Here is a 15,525-nt window from a genome sequence, read left to right as displayed (position 1 = left end):
GAACATGAGATATCTTTCCATTTGTTTGTGTCTTATAGTTTTCAGTGTGCAGATTTTATACTTCCTTGATTTACTTTATTCTTAAGTATTTTGTTTTTTCAATGGTATTGTAAATGGAATTATCTTCTATTACTTTTTTAGATAATTCATTATCAGTGTATAGAAAAACTGATTTTTGCATATTGATTTTGTATCTTATAATTTTACTGAATTTATTAGTTCTGACAGTATTTGAGGAAGTCTTCAGGATTTTCTATATGTAAAATCATGTCATTTGCAAGCAGAGACAGTTTTGCTTCTTCCTTTCCAATTTGGATGCCTTTATTTCTTTTTCTTGCCTGATTGCTCTGTCTAGGACTCCAGTACTATTGAACAGCAGTGATGCTGCGGACAAGATGCTCACATTAGCTTAAAGGACACATGGACTGAGAGTGAAAGAATGGAAAAAGACATTTCAAGTGAATGGCAATCAAAAGGATGGAAGATTAGTTACATTTATATGAGACAAAATAGACTTTAAGCTAAAAATGGTTAAATATGACAAAAAGGGGCTCTTGGGTAGCATAGTCATTAAGCATCTGCCTTCAGTTCAGGTCCTGGAATCAAGCCCCACATCCAGCTCTCTGCTCAGCGGGAAGCCTGCTTCTTCCTCTCCCACAACCTGCTGCTTGTGTTCTTCTCTCGCTGTCTCTCTCTGTCAAATAAAGAAAAATAAAATCTTATAAAAAAACTTTAAAAAAATACTAATCACTGTTGGTTATGGCAACTGATGTTACCCTGATATATAAAATGAGCAAAAATAATTAAAACATCACCAATTATAATAAGGAATAAACAGAACTAGGAGAAAATGTCTACTACATATATGCAAGTGGACACTTAACTGAATCACAAGAACCTGTGATGATGATGTAATTCCATGAGTTAACAAATTTGCATGATTGAGGGCAAAGACATTATCTCAGTCTAATCCTAGCTCTACATAAACTGAAGGTTAAGCTTCTGCTAAATGTGCTGCTGACCTTTTAGAGTGCTCAGCATGTATAGCTATCTCTGTGGGCTGGAAGGCATCCAACATATGAAAGAACAAGTCTCACCACACGTGTTTTACCTACTATGTTCTAGGTAATGTGCTGGAGATACAATGTGAAGAGATGGCAATTCAGCTTAAAATCTAACAATGCTGATAGGCCATTCATAAAAAATAGCAGCCTAATCAGAATGCCATTGTGCAGCATCCCATCTGATCCACTTAGATTTTGGATGTTTCTTTCCAGAGTTGGCAGTCTGCAAATGAAGGCAAAGGTTAAGAGCAATTTCCAGACCCAACATGACTTGATAGTTCCAACTATCAGTTGTCCCTTATTGATTTAGCTGGCAGAACCAGCATGTGCTCTTTAAACACATTTGTCCCCATGAAATCTCTGTGCACTTATTCTCTGCCCTGGAGGTATGTGATGATACCCATCTGATGAGACCCATCTGTCAACACCCAGCAAAGAAAGAACTGTAATACCATTTCAGGGATTGAAGCTTGCCATCTGCTAAGGTTTCAGCTGTGCCTTTTTAGATACTTCACTAAACTAATAAGGAATGTGAAGACATTATCTCAAATTTGGTGAGTTGCTATGAAGTCATAAATTAAATTAAGTGTAAAGCTGATGTTCTCACCATGAGACAGTAAGTTTCTTGTCTGGGTATTTGTTAGCTGAGCAATTCTTCTGGGAAGAGAATAAAATATATTTTATTGATAGGGCTCTTTTCATCACTTGTACAAGACTAAGAACTTGGCATGGTTTTAGGTGGAAATTTTGGTATTTAATATCAGATGTGTGGTTTATTTTCCACATTTTATAATTGTACAGTTCTTCCAGCTGCTCAATCCATTCTGGTCCAATGAGTTTTAAAAATGCAAATTCTAGTGTGAAAGGAACTTATGGCTGTTAGAAAAAAATAAAGTCACAGAAAAGTGAAAATTGAACAAAATTAATCCTACTTTTAACCATTTTATGTTTTTCCAGCTGGGCTTTTCCTATACATATTGGTACATGACTGAGAACCCACTGTGCACAGCAATATGCCCTATTCTTTTCACTACATTTTAAAAACTAGCTTCTCATTTTTTTTCATTATTATAAACTTTTTATGTTTATGATCTTCAAATGTGTCAGGCATATAAGCAATTCACTTGCAATTCTGCCTGAAATGGTCTTCCTCCCACTGTGATTATGTTTTGTCCCTTCATTTAGTTTAGACTTTCATTCAAATTTCACTTTCTCGGTGCCCCATCTCCTCCTTTATTATGATCCCTGGCGTTTATCAGTATCCAGTGTGTTATTTACTTTATGCATTTATTTTCTTTATTATTAGTCTCCTCCCCTAGAATGTTGGAATGTTTTTCACTAGTTTTAAATATAGTTTAAATATAGCTATACCCCCTTATCCACAAGGAATATGTTTCAAGACCCCAGGAGATGCCCAAGACCACAGATAGTACCAAACTTTATATAAAACTATGTTTTTTCCCTATACATACATATGTATAGGAAATGTTTATCATAACCTATGATGAAGTTTAACTTATAAATTTAGCACAGCCAGAGATCAACGATAATAACTAATAATAAAATAGAAGAATCATAACAATATACTATAATAAAAGTTATATGAATGCAATTCTTTTGTGTGCACAAAATAGCTTATTGTATTGTACTCAGCCTTCTTCTTGTGATGCTGTAAGATGATAAAATGCCCGTGTGATGAGATGAAGTGAGGTGAGTGATGCAGGCATTGCAACCTAGCATGTGGACCAGTCCAGTGAAAGTCAACCAGATATTTCTGTGCAACCCTATGGAGAATAAGTTACCTTTTGCTTCTGGGGTTTCTCTACTGGTCAGAGGTGGGCCTGAAGCTGCCAATAGTCATATTTGTGCTTATATGTCGTTGGGGGACCTAACTGAGAATAAAGGTATCACAAATAAAAGGAGAACCAATAAAATAGAAATGGACAGGGTCTTGATGGCTTAACTTAAACTCCTGGATTCAGACATGCTTATAGTGCACCCTGTACCTTCTATTATATAAACCAGTAATTCTTGTTTTTCTTTATATGAGTTTGAATTTAGTTTTTGATGCTTACAAACTGTAAAAATTCTAGTGCACCAAGTAATTTTTGTAACAGGTTTTATTGACTATTCTGTCCCTTGTCCAACAACCTATACTCTTGTATAATTTTATCATAAAATTTAATTTTTATATAAACTGTGTCTCCTTCTAAGACACAATTTAGTTCTATTTTTCTATCGAGATTTAAGTGTATTTTATAGAATTATTAAAACTTTAGCAATTTAGAGTCAATCCAAGCTCTTATATATTTTATTATATTAACTTGCTTATTCTTCCAAATAAAGAATTATAGTATAAATAACTCATCAAAAATTAGCTTTGGGGTTCCTGGGTGTCCCAGTTTGTTAAGTGTCTGCCTGCAGCTCAGGTCATGATCCCAGTGTCCTGGGATGGAGGCCCATGGGTTAAGTGTCTATCTTCAGTTCAGGTCATGATCCCAGTGCTCTGGGATGGAGCCCCACGTTGGCATCTCTCCTCCTCAGGGAGACTGCTTCTTTCTCTCCTTCTGCCTGCCCTTCCCCCTGCTTGTGAATCTCTCTCTCTGTGTCAAATAAATAAATAAAATCTTAAAAAAAATAAATTGACTTCAACTATGTTAAATCTACAATTTGATGTGACAGTAATTTGCATTTTGACCAGTCTTCTCAATAATCACTATTCATCATTTCCAGCTGACTGTGAAATGTTACAGGTTTCTTTAATTAAAGAAGATATACATTTAATTAAAAGATATTCTTAAGTATTTTATCAATTTTCACTTCCTTATTTTTACCATTAGCTGATTGTTTTTAGACCATTCACTGGTTGCTGTTATTTTATGGGAAAACAATGTTAATATAAATATGTCATGTTTATACACTGTATTAAGATCTTAAATTAGTTCAGGTGCAACACTTATTTAATAATGGTAGCCTTATGGCACCAGAAGGAGGCAAATGTCCACACTAGCATCTGTGATTATCATCTCATGCCACCTTTGCACTGGTCACCAGTCTTGTGCTGCCTCCAGTGGAGAACTACAGCCCAATCTACTGCTGAACTGTGGTCATTCTTCCATATGAGCATATTTAATAACTACTTAATAAACATTATTAAAATCGATATTTTAAAACATTATGTTAAAAACACCTGCGTATTCTAGATTCTCAATAACACTGTTTTGACTCTGAATACAATCCAATCACTTTGTACAACAGATGTGGAAACTCTCCAAAAATGTTCAATTATTTCTCAAGGTCAAATCACAGCTTATGATTCACTTTTAGAATAGCAATTATAATTGCAATGTAATTTAAAAGGTGTGATATTCATTATTTAATGATTTCATACTGGTGATAAATTATCACCAGAGCCTCTGCTCTGGATGCCCTAAGCGCTTCTTGGCAATAGTGTGATCTATATTTCTCAGCATATGTCTCTGCACCATGTTGCCTTGTGGCTTTGATTATAACGTTTCCATATAGTTTGGGGGACTTGAGGCTGTAGTCTTCTCTCTGACAGAGATAAGGCTTCCTTGTTTTTCTTATTTCTGAAGGTACCATTTGCCAGGTTTCAGTATCTTTTCCAAAATCTACTTCTATAAAAACATTAAAATACTGTCTAAGAGATGTATTTTAAAGCAACAGCTACCTTTAATTACTTATTATATTAACTCTTCTGAAATCACAATGTTTTCTAGAAGTCCGGATCTTGAAAGGGCAGTCTGAAATCCAGCTGCTACAACAGGAGAAGAGATTTTAACTAAGAGTAAGGACAGTGGGTTACTTGGGCAATCTCCATCAGTCACCCCATTAGCCACCTAAAATAGACCACAAGGTTAGTATGTTTGCCACTCAAACCAACTACAAAGCAATTCACGTACTCAAACTTTCCCATCCAGCTGCTCACCTCAAGCTCTGATTTCATGCCAATTCTGGAGCTGCCTCTGGGTTTGCAAATGTTTCAAATGGTGCTATTGCCAACTAGAACTTCTTGAAATGCCTATATTATTAGTCTATCTCAGTGTATGTGTGTGTGTGTTTGTGTGTGTGTGTGGGGGGGGGAGTAATGGGACATTTCTAGATCCAAAAAAAAAAACTGCTGTGAAGTCTTGAGAGGCAAGGCAACAGATGACTTTCCTAAGAATTGAGAAACTGGGAAAAGAGCTTAGTAAATTACAAAAGGTAGACTATTTTGCAGCTTGAAAAAATTATTGGTGTCATTTTTGTTGGATTTTATTTTGGTTTTTGCTTCTTTGGCTAGCAAGGAACTTGATATTATAAGAAAATGAATTTAGGGAATTCATAAATCCATGACCTTCTTAGGCTAACAACTCTCTTTCAGAATTAGTATTTGGATGGAACTCTCAATAGGACCAAATAACTATTGCTGTTCTGCTTAGGTGTTTTCTTTTTTTTCTTTTTCTTTTCTTTTTTTTTTTTTTTTTTTTAAGATTTTGTTTATTTGACAGAGAGAGAGAGGTCACAAATAGGCAGAGAGGCAGGCAGAGAGAGAAGGGGAAGCGGGCTCTCTGCCTGCTATGCAGAGTGCCCAATACAGGGCTTGATCCCAGGACCCTGCATCATGACCTGAGCCGAAGGCAGAGGCTTTAACCCACTGAGCCACCCAGGTGCCCCGTTAGGTGGTTTTTTTCCAGGATATGGGAAAAAAAAAAAAACAAACACCTAAGCAAATCAGCAATAGTTACCTTACTGTCATTATTACAACAGAGGAATGCCTCCTTGTCTAGAAAATAATTTTTCTTCATTGCTCATTAAACCTGTTTTTGCTGTTTTTCTAGAAATATTCACTGCCCAAATGCAGTTTCATTCCTTCAAGAAGAAAAGTTCTCTCTCACACTTTCTGGTAAGTCGATAATATACTTACACCAGGTCACATAACCTTCCCAGAACAACATTCCATCTGATTGGTTGCCATGGTAATAGGTAAGATCAGTTGCAGCAAAATAAACTGTATACTTTAATGATAATATACAAACAAATCTCTGAGGGTTCTTGGTTTACCAGTGTCCTAGACACACCAGTTGAGGACCACAGCAGTAATGCAGTGATACAGTACTAGCCAGTACGTTACTCAAAATTTTTGTTTATGCAACACATAACGGTATGTTCATTGTACAAAAGGTTTGTACAACTTCACATGCTTTATCACTGTGCATGCCATGCTCTTCTGTGCTTGGTTTTAGATAATATAATTAGAACATACCATGTATAATATTTGTATAGGACCTGGTACATACGAAGTGTTCAGTACATAGTAGATTGAATGTTTCATCAGGAAAGCAATCCAATCTAATTAATTAATCCAATCCAATTGAATTCAATAGGTATGGTCAGGGTAAACAGAAGTCATGATACTGATGTCAATATATGGGTACAAGGTAAAATGAGGATGAAATGAAGCTTTTACATGTACAGTCACCATATTTTGGCATTCCACCATTAGCATAAGTGGTTGATAACTGAATAAAATTCCATATAAAACTGTGAAACTCATGTTTTCTTTCATAAGCTTCTTATAGAAAACTTCCAGGATTTCAAACTATATTTCTTTTTGAGACACTATTATACAGTATTTACAAAAACTAAAAATATATGTTATGTTATTATCTTAAGCTCACTTTAACATAATGCTTTATATTATCTCTGATTTATTTTATTTTTATTCATGTATATATCATCTGGTTTATGTATAATTGGGATCTTTTAACATCACAAATTACATTGTATATTTTATGAAACAATATTTATTTATTTATTTGTTTATTTGAGAGAGAGAAAGGGGTGGGGTTGGGGTGGGGGGAGAAAGAATCTGAAGTAGACTTCACACTGAGCACAGAGCCCAATAGGGGCTCGAGCCCATGACCTATGCTGAAAGCAAGAGTCAGATGCTCAACTGACTGAGTCACCCATGCCCCTATATAATGAAACAAAGTTATTTTTAATGAAAACAACTGTTTCTTTAAAAATTCTTATCAGATGAATCTACGTAATCTTCCCTATTATTTTAAAGCCTACATAATATTACACTCTTAATCTTCTGTGCTCTTTCTCTGTTGTTGGGCATTGAGAAGGATAATATTCTGTCTTCACCAGAGATAGTACTGTCATAAACCCATCTGTATACATATATTTTCTTCTGAATTATATAATTACAAAAATCATGTATATTTTTCTTATAAGTTATCTACTTAAATTAGTTGAATTGCAGAAGGAAAGTATATATTTTTCTTTGTATTTTCTCTCTTCCAACTCTTATAGACTACCATCCTCAATGCTTTAATGTATTTCCTTTTGCTATGTGCTTAATTTTAATTTAGAGAAAATTAACCAAGTTTCTCATAATATTCAAATAAAATCTTGACTGGGATTTCATAATGAGTTTTTATTGTTGTAGTTTTTTTTTTCCCCCAATAATTTTTTATTTTTTATAAACATATATTTTTATCCCCAGGGGTACAGGTCTGTGAATCACCAGGTTTACACACTTCACAGCACTCACCAAAGCACATACCCTCCCCAATGTCCATAATCCCACCCCCTTCTCCCAAACCCCCTCCCCCCAGCAACCCTCACAAACACTAACTTGTGTTGTTTTCTATTATGAATCACTTTTAAGTATTTTTTTAAAAAATTTCCATTGTGTATTTTTTTTGACACATGGTTTATTTATAAAGACATTTTCTAGTTTACAAGCATAGGAGTTATTTTAGTTATCCTTATGTTTTGGAGTTTTATTGCTGTTGCCTTTTGTGTCTTATTTATTTATATTTATAAAATTTATTTTTCTAAATTTAGACTTTAAATTTTTTGAGCAGTTTTAGGTTCACTGCAAAATTGATAGGAAGGTATAGATATTTTTCTTATACCCTCTTCCCATACAGAGCCTCCCCCATTATCAGTATCTCCCAGCAGAGTGGTACATTTGTTATAACTGATGAACCTACATTGACATCATAATCTTCCAAAGTCCATAGTTTATCTTAGGATTTGCTCTTGGTGTTGTATATTCTATGAGTTTGGAAAATGTATAATGACATGTTTCCGCCATTATAGTACCATACAGAGTATTTTCATGCTCTGTGTCATACAGTTGAAATAATACAATAAGTAGTCTTTCCAGATTGGTATCTTTCACTTAGTAATATGCATTTTAGTTTCCTCCATTTATTTTCATGCCTTCATAACTCATTTCCCTTTATTACTGAAAAATATTCCATTGTCCGTATGCACCTCCATTCACCCACTGAAGGACATCTTGATTGCTTCCAAGTTTTGGCAATTTGAATAAAGCTGCCACCTATGTGCAGGTGTCTGTGTGGATTATTCCTTTGGGTCAATACCAGGGAATGAGACTACTGAGTCATAAGAGTATGTTTAATTTTGTAAGAATTGCCAAACTAAAGTGGTTGTACCATTTTGCTTTCCCACCAGCAATGAATGAGAGTTTCTGTTGCTCCACATTCTCACCAGCATATGGTGCTGTTAATATTCTGGATTCTAGCCATTCCAATAGTTTTCTAGTGGTACCTCATTGTTTAAATTTGCATTTCCCTGACAACATATGATATGAAATATCTTTCCGTATGCTTATTTACTCTCATTTTCTATATACAAACAACTCAAAACATGCTCAATGTTCTGAACTGATTGCTCAGTTTTTTATTTCTGGGATCTGTATTTCCTTTTGGTTTCTCCAGCTTCTCTACAGTCAAATTCTATGGAAGAACAAACACAAAATTGTGTTTAGCTGGTGTTTGTTTTTCCGCACAAAGTCAACCAGCAGTTTCCTAAAGTGAGTTAAAAAAAAAAAAAAAACTTTTTAATGACATTTGATATATGCCAAACTATTTTCCAAAATGAGCATATAAATGTATTACTTTACTTTTGATGCAGCAGTACTCTGGAATCAATGTACTATTCACTAGACTAGCTTTTAAAATCATATTTTGAAAGTATATGTCTTATATAGTATATCTCTTTTTTGTTTTAACTTGAATTTATTTGAATATGAGCAAATTCCAATAATGCCTAATGTGTTTATTATTTGCATGTCCTTTTGAATCATTTTACTGTTCATTTTCCTTGCATATCCATTCACTATAATTATGATGTTGTTCTTATGATTGGGAAGAAACATTTCACATTTTTCAAATATTCTATTTCTTTGATAGTCATAGGAAAAAAAGGCAAACATTTTGAAATGTTATGAACTCAAATGGAAGATTAAGGAAACCAGACCTTCTGCCTGTCAGGAAGCAAGGATTGAGGAATGTGATGTTTTAATCATTGGAATCACATATGCTTAGCATTCACAAGGTGCAAACATTATATATAGTTTACGCAGTTCAGAGCCTTGTGTCTGGGTTAATGGTGTTTTTGTTCAGAAAAGAAGCTTAAACACTGGGCGTTTCTACTTTCTTGTAGTCTCACTTTACTTGGTGTGAAGTTGGCACTGGAGCATCTGTCAAGTATAACAGATGTTATCAGGAACAGAAAATTTGCTGCAACCAAGTTCAATCTGCTATTTGCATATGCCACTGAGCACATAGATTGTAGTTTCATCTCAACAGAAGAAAGACAATTTATTTCACCTGCAAGTAGACTCCCTCGTCAGCTCCTAGGGAAAGGACAAGATTTGATTTTCTTATTGCTATTCAAGGAAATACAAAGAGAAAGATTTCCACAAGAAACCCATAGCTCTAAATGTTTCTCTGTAGGATGTGGTGTTAGTATGGATTTTGTAAACATAGACAACAGTGAACACATGAGTGGCTTCTTTCTTGCATGATGAAATTAGATACATAAGGCACTGATTTCATTGAGCAGCTGTTTTAAAATCTTGGAGGCAGAATTGTGTAATTATATGGTTTGTTATTACATGGTTTTATGGTGACTTCAAGTCAAATATAAATATACAACACAACATTGTTAACTATAGTCACCATTCACAGAGGGAAGATGATATGAAGACACACAAGGGGAAGGCCATGTGAAGACGGAAGGATAGGAGGCATGCATCTACAATGAATGTCAAAGACTGCTGACAAACCACCAGAAGCTTAGGAAGAGCAAGGAAGGATTCCCCTATTGGTTTCAGAAGAAGCATGGCCATGCCATTACCCTGATTTTAGAATTCTAGCTTCTAAAACAATAGGAAAATAAATTTCTGTTGTTTTAAGTCACCCAGTTTATGTTACACTTTTATTCTTATTAGTGGATTAAAGATTTTAATTTTATATTGTCTGCTTTCCTGTGAGACACAAAGTTTTTAATATATTCTATGACTTTCTACACCACTTGATTTAGCTTTGTACATATTTTGGATCTATATTAATATAAGAAATTGATCCGTAAACTCTTTTTTTCTTGTTTGTTGTTGTTGTCTTTAATGTTTAATTAGTCCATTTTTCTAGACTGAATTTGCAAAAGCCTTTGTTTTACTTTTTATTATTTATTTCTAGAGGCAGCTTTGTGTCCTGTTTCATTAATTGTTTTTTCTTATCATAAATATTTCCTTTATCTTTTATTTAGTTTATTCGGATTTTCTTTTTCTCTCTTCTTAAAAATTGCTATGTACCTCAAAAATTTGGCCTTTCAGGGCATGTGGGTGGCTCAGTAGGTTGGGCATCTGACCCTTGGTTTTGGCTGGGGTCATGATCTCCAGGTCCTGGGACCAAGCCTTGCATAGGGCTCCCCATATGGAAGGGAGTCTGCTTGTCTACCTTTCTCTCTGCCCCTCCCCCCTGTGCTCGCTCGCTCTCTCTCTCTCTCTAAAATAAGTGAATAAATCTTATTTTTTTAAATTTGGACTTTCTTTTTTATACTATTTGCCTTTATTTTTCCCTCAAAATAATACTTCAGCTGTGGAATAGGCAAAACCCCAACCTCATCAAAGATGTCCACATGCTAATGACCTATCAGTGAATTATGTTACATAGCAAGGGGAAACTTAGGTTGCAGATTGAATTAAGTTTTCTAATCAGCTGATTTTCAATTGGGAAGATTATCCTGGATTAACTAGGTAGACTCACTGTAACGACAATCCTTATAAGTAAAATAGAAGTCAGAAATCAGAATCCTGTAATGTAACATGAAGAAGACTCAAGACTCTTTGAAGGTGAAGGAGGTCATGAATGAAGGAATGCAGGTGGCTTCCAGAAACCAGAAAAGTCACGGAGAGAGATTCTCACTTAGAGCTTCCAGGATGGACTGCAGCCCTGCTGCACCTTGACTTTAGCCAAGATCCATTTAAACTTCTCATTTTCAGAATGGTAAGATAGTAATCCATGCTGTTTCAAGCCCCAAAGCTTTCAGCAATTTGTTGTAGCAGCACCAGGAAGCTAACAGAGGCTGTATTTTATGAATTATTCAATTTTGAATATTTAAAATGTCCATTACACTTCATTCTTTGAACCATGATATTTTAGACTTATGTTGATAATTTCTCAGGTATGCGTTTTAAAGTTTACCTTTTTGTAATTGGCTTACACCATTATTACGTTATCATGAGAATATATAGTCTGTATAATGCCAATTTTGAAAACATAGTGAGAATCTTTTTTCCTAAGTTACCGATTTTCTGAATGTTTCGTGTGTAAAAGAAAAGAATGTGTATGAGTTGTTGGGAGTAGGTGTCTAGATGACAGTTATGGCAGCCATCAGATACAAAAATAATTGCATTCTAATCTTTGATATCTTCACTGATATGTCATTTAGTTTAAAAATTATGGGAAATAGATAATAAAATTTCTCATAATCATTATGGATTGTTAATTTCTCCTTGCCATCTGTCAAATTTTCCTTTAAATGTTTTGTGATGTTGTTTAATATGTTATTATGTACAAACTCAGAATGTATAACTAAGCATATGCTTTATCCACGGTAGGGGTTGTATATATATATTTTTATTAATTATTTTATTAACATAAAATGTATTATTTGCCCCACAGGTACAGGTCTGTGAATCGTCAGGCTTACACACTTCACAGAGCTCACAATATCACATACCCTCCCCAATTTCCATAACCCAACCACCTCTCCATACCGCTCTCTCCCAGCAATCCTGTTTGTTTTGTGAGAGTAAGAGTCTCTTATGGTTTGTCTCCTTCCCAATCCCATCTTGTTTCATTTTTTCCTTCCCTATCCCTCAAATGCCCCACTCTGCCTCTCAAATTCATCATATCATGGATATCATATGATAATTGTCTTTCTCTGATTGACTTATCTCGCTTAGCATAATATCCTTTAGTTCCATCCACATTGCTGTAAGTAGCAAGATTTCATTTATTTTGATGGCTGCATAGTATTCCAGTGTATGTGTGTGTGTGTGTGTGTGTGACCTCTTTTTCATCCATTCATCTGTTGATGGACATTTAGGTTCTTTCCCTAGTTTGGCTATTGTGGACATTGCTGCTATAAACATTTGAAACATTTGGGTGCACATACTCCTTCGGATCACTACATTTGTATCTTTAGAGTAAATACTCAGTAGTGCAATTGCTGGGTTGTAGGGTAGTTCTATTTTCAACTTTTTGAGGAAACTCCTTGCTGTTTTCCAGAGTGGATGCACCAGCTTGCATTCCCAGCAACAGTATAGGAGGGTTCCCCTTTCTCCACATCCTTCCCAACATCTGTCGTTTTCTGACTTGGTAATTTTAGCCATTCTGACTGGTGTGGGGTGGTATCTCATTGAGGTCTTGATTTGTATTTCCCTGATGCCAAGTGATGTTGAGCATTTTTTCAAATGTCTGTTGGCCATCTGGATATCTTCTTTGCAGAAATGTCTGTTCATGTCCTCTGTACATTTCTTGATTGGATTACTTGTTCTTTGGGTGTTGAGATTGTTAAGTTCTTTATAGCTTTCGGATACCAGCCCTTTATCTTATATGTTGTTTGCAAATATCTTCTCCCATTCTGTCAGCTGTCTTTTGGTTTTGTTGACTGTTTCATTTGTGTGTAAAAGCTTTTGATCTTGATGAAATCCCAATAGTTCTCTTTATGCCGTGCTTTCCTTGCCTTTGGCAATGTTTCCCGAAAGAAGTTGCTGCGACTGAGATCAAAGAGGTTGCTACCTGTGTTCTCTTCAAGGATTTTGATGAATTCCTATCTCTCATTGAGTTCTTTCATCCACTTGGAGTCTATTTTTGTGTGTGGTGTAAGGAAATGGTCCAGTTTCATTTTTCTGCATGTAACTGTCCAATTTTCCCAACACCGTTTGTTGAAGAGACTGTCTTTTTTCCATTGGACCTTCTTTTGACCATAGAGTTGAGGGTTCATTTCTGGGCTCTCTATTCTGTTCCATTGATCTATGTGTCTGTTTTTGTGTCAGTACCATACTGTCTTGATGATGACAGCTTTGCAATAGAGCTTGAAGTCTGGAATTGTGATGCCACCAACTTTGGCTTTCTTTTTCAACATTCCTCTAAGTATTTGGGGTGTTTTCTAGTTCCATATAAATTATAGGATTATTTGTTCCATTTCTTTGAAAAAAAAAAAAAAAGATGGGATTTTGTTAGGGATTACATTATCCGTGTAGATTGCTTTAGATAGCATAAACATTTTCACAATATTTGTTCTTCCAAACCATGAGCATGGAATGTCTTCCCATTTCTTTGTGTCTTCTTCAATTTCTTTCATGAGTACTTTACAGTTTTCTGAGTACAGATTCTTTGTCTCTTTGGGGTGCAATCATAAATGGGATCCACTCCTTAATTTCTCTTTTTACTGTCTTGCTGTTGGTATATAGAATGCAACTGTTTTCTGTGCATTGATTTTATATCCTGACACTTTGCTGAATTCCTGTACAAATTCTAACAGTTTTGGAGTAGAGTATTTTGGGTTTTCCACATACAGTATCATATCATCTACAAAGAGTGAGAATTTGACTTCTTCTTTGCTGACCAGATGCCTTTTATTTTTGTTTGTTGTCTGATTACTGAGACTAGGACTTCTAGTACTATGTTGAATATCACTGGTAATAGTGGACATCTCTGCCGTGTTCCTGACCTTAGGGGAAAAGTCTCAGTTTTTGATATTTGCTGTGGGTTTTTCATAGATGGCTTTGATGATATTGAGGTATGTACCCTCTATCCTTACACTTTGAAGAGTTTTGATCAAGAAAGGATGCTGTCCTATGTCAAATGCCTTTTCAGCATCTATTGAGAATATCATATGGTTCTTGTCCTTTCTTTTATTAATGTACTGTGTTATACTGTTATTGATTTGCAGATGTTGAACCAACCTTGCAGCCCAGGGATAAATCCCACTTGGTCGTGGTGAATAATCCTTTTAATGAACTGTTGGATCCTATAGGCTAGTATTTTGGTGAGAATTTTTGCATCTGTGTTCATAAAGGATATTGGTCTTCATTTCTCCTTTTTGGTAGGGTCTTTGACTGGTTTTGGGATCAAGGTAACACTGGCCTCATAAAATGAGTTTGGAAGGGTGCCTGGGTGGCTCAGTGGGTTAAAGCCTCTGCCTTCAGCTCAGGTCATGGTCCCAAGGTCCTGGGATCAAGCCCTGCATCGGACTCTCTGCTCAGCAGGGAGCCTGCTTCCTCCTCTCTCTGTCTCTCTGCGTACTTGTCTGTCAAATAAGTAAATAAAATCTTTAAAAAAAATGAGTTTGGAAGTTTTCCTTCCATTTCTATTTTTTGGAACAGTTTTAGGAAAATAGGTATTAATGCTTCTTTAAATGTTTGGTAGAATTCTCCTGGGAAGCCATCTGACCCTGGGCTCTTGTTTCTTGGGAGATTTTTAATGACTGATTTAATCTCCTTACTGTTTATGGGTTTATTCAGGTTTTCTATGTCTTCCTGCTTCAGATTTGGTAGTTTATATATCTCTAGGGATGCATCCATTTCTTCCATATTGTCAAATTTGCTGACATAGAGTTGCTCATGGTATATTCTTATAATTGTTTGTATTTTATTGGTGTTGGTTGTGATCTCTCCACTTTCATTCATGATTTTATTTCTTTGGTCATTTCTCTTTTCTTTTTGGTAAGTCTGGCCAAGGTTTATCAATCTTATTAATCCAAGCTCCTGCTTTCATTGATTTGTTCTATTGCTCTTTTGGTTTCAATTTCATTGATTTTTGCTCTGATCTTTATGATTTCTCTTCTCCTGCTGGGTTTAGCCTTTCTTTGCTGTTCTTTCTCCAGCTCCTTTAGGTGTAGGGTTAAGTTGTTTACTTGAGACCTTTGTTGTTTCTTGAGAAAAGCTTGTATGGCTATATACTTTCCTCTCAGGACTGCCTTGGCTGTGTCCCTCAGATTTTGAACAGTTGTGTTTTCATTATCATTTGTTTCCATGATTTTTTCAATTCTTTAATTTCCCAAATGACCCATTCATTCTCTAGTAGGATGCTCTTTTTCCTCTCTCTATGATGCAGAGCTCCAT

The 15,525-nt window shown here is 35.3% G+C and overlaps 1 long non-coding RNA gene across 2 annotated transcripts in view; it reads right to left on the bottom strand.

Annotated features, from left to right (window-relative positions):
- Nucleotides 1-233: 233 nt before the first annotated feature.
- Nucleotides 234-15,525, bottom strand: part of LOC132023905 (uncharacterized) — a 153,652-nt gene continuing 138,360 nt past the window's right edge. For both annotated transcript variants that reach the window (XR_009406088.1, XR_009406089.1), the window contains one exon: nucleotides 234-694. This is a non-coding gene — a long non-coding RNA (uncharacterized LOC132023905). The remainder of the gene's footprint in view (nucleotides 695-15,525) is intronic.

The sequence above is a fragment of the Mustela nigripes genome, chromosome 8 (assembly GCF_022355385.1).
Source record: "Mustela nigripes isolate SB6536 chromosome 8, MUSNIG.SB6536, whole genome shotgun sequence".
NCBI classification, from domain to species: Eukaryota; Metazoa; Chordata; class Mammalia; order Carnivora; family Mustelidae; genus Mustela; species Mustela nigripes.
Note: the sequence above shows the minus strand (reverse complement) of the source record. Positions and strands in the feature narration are given on the sequence as shown.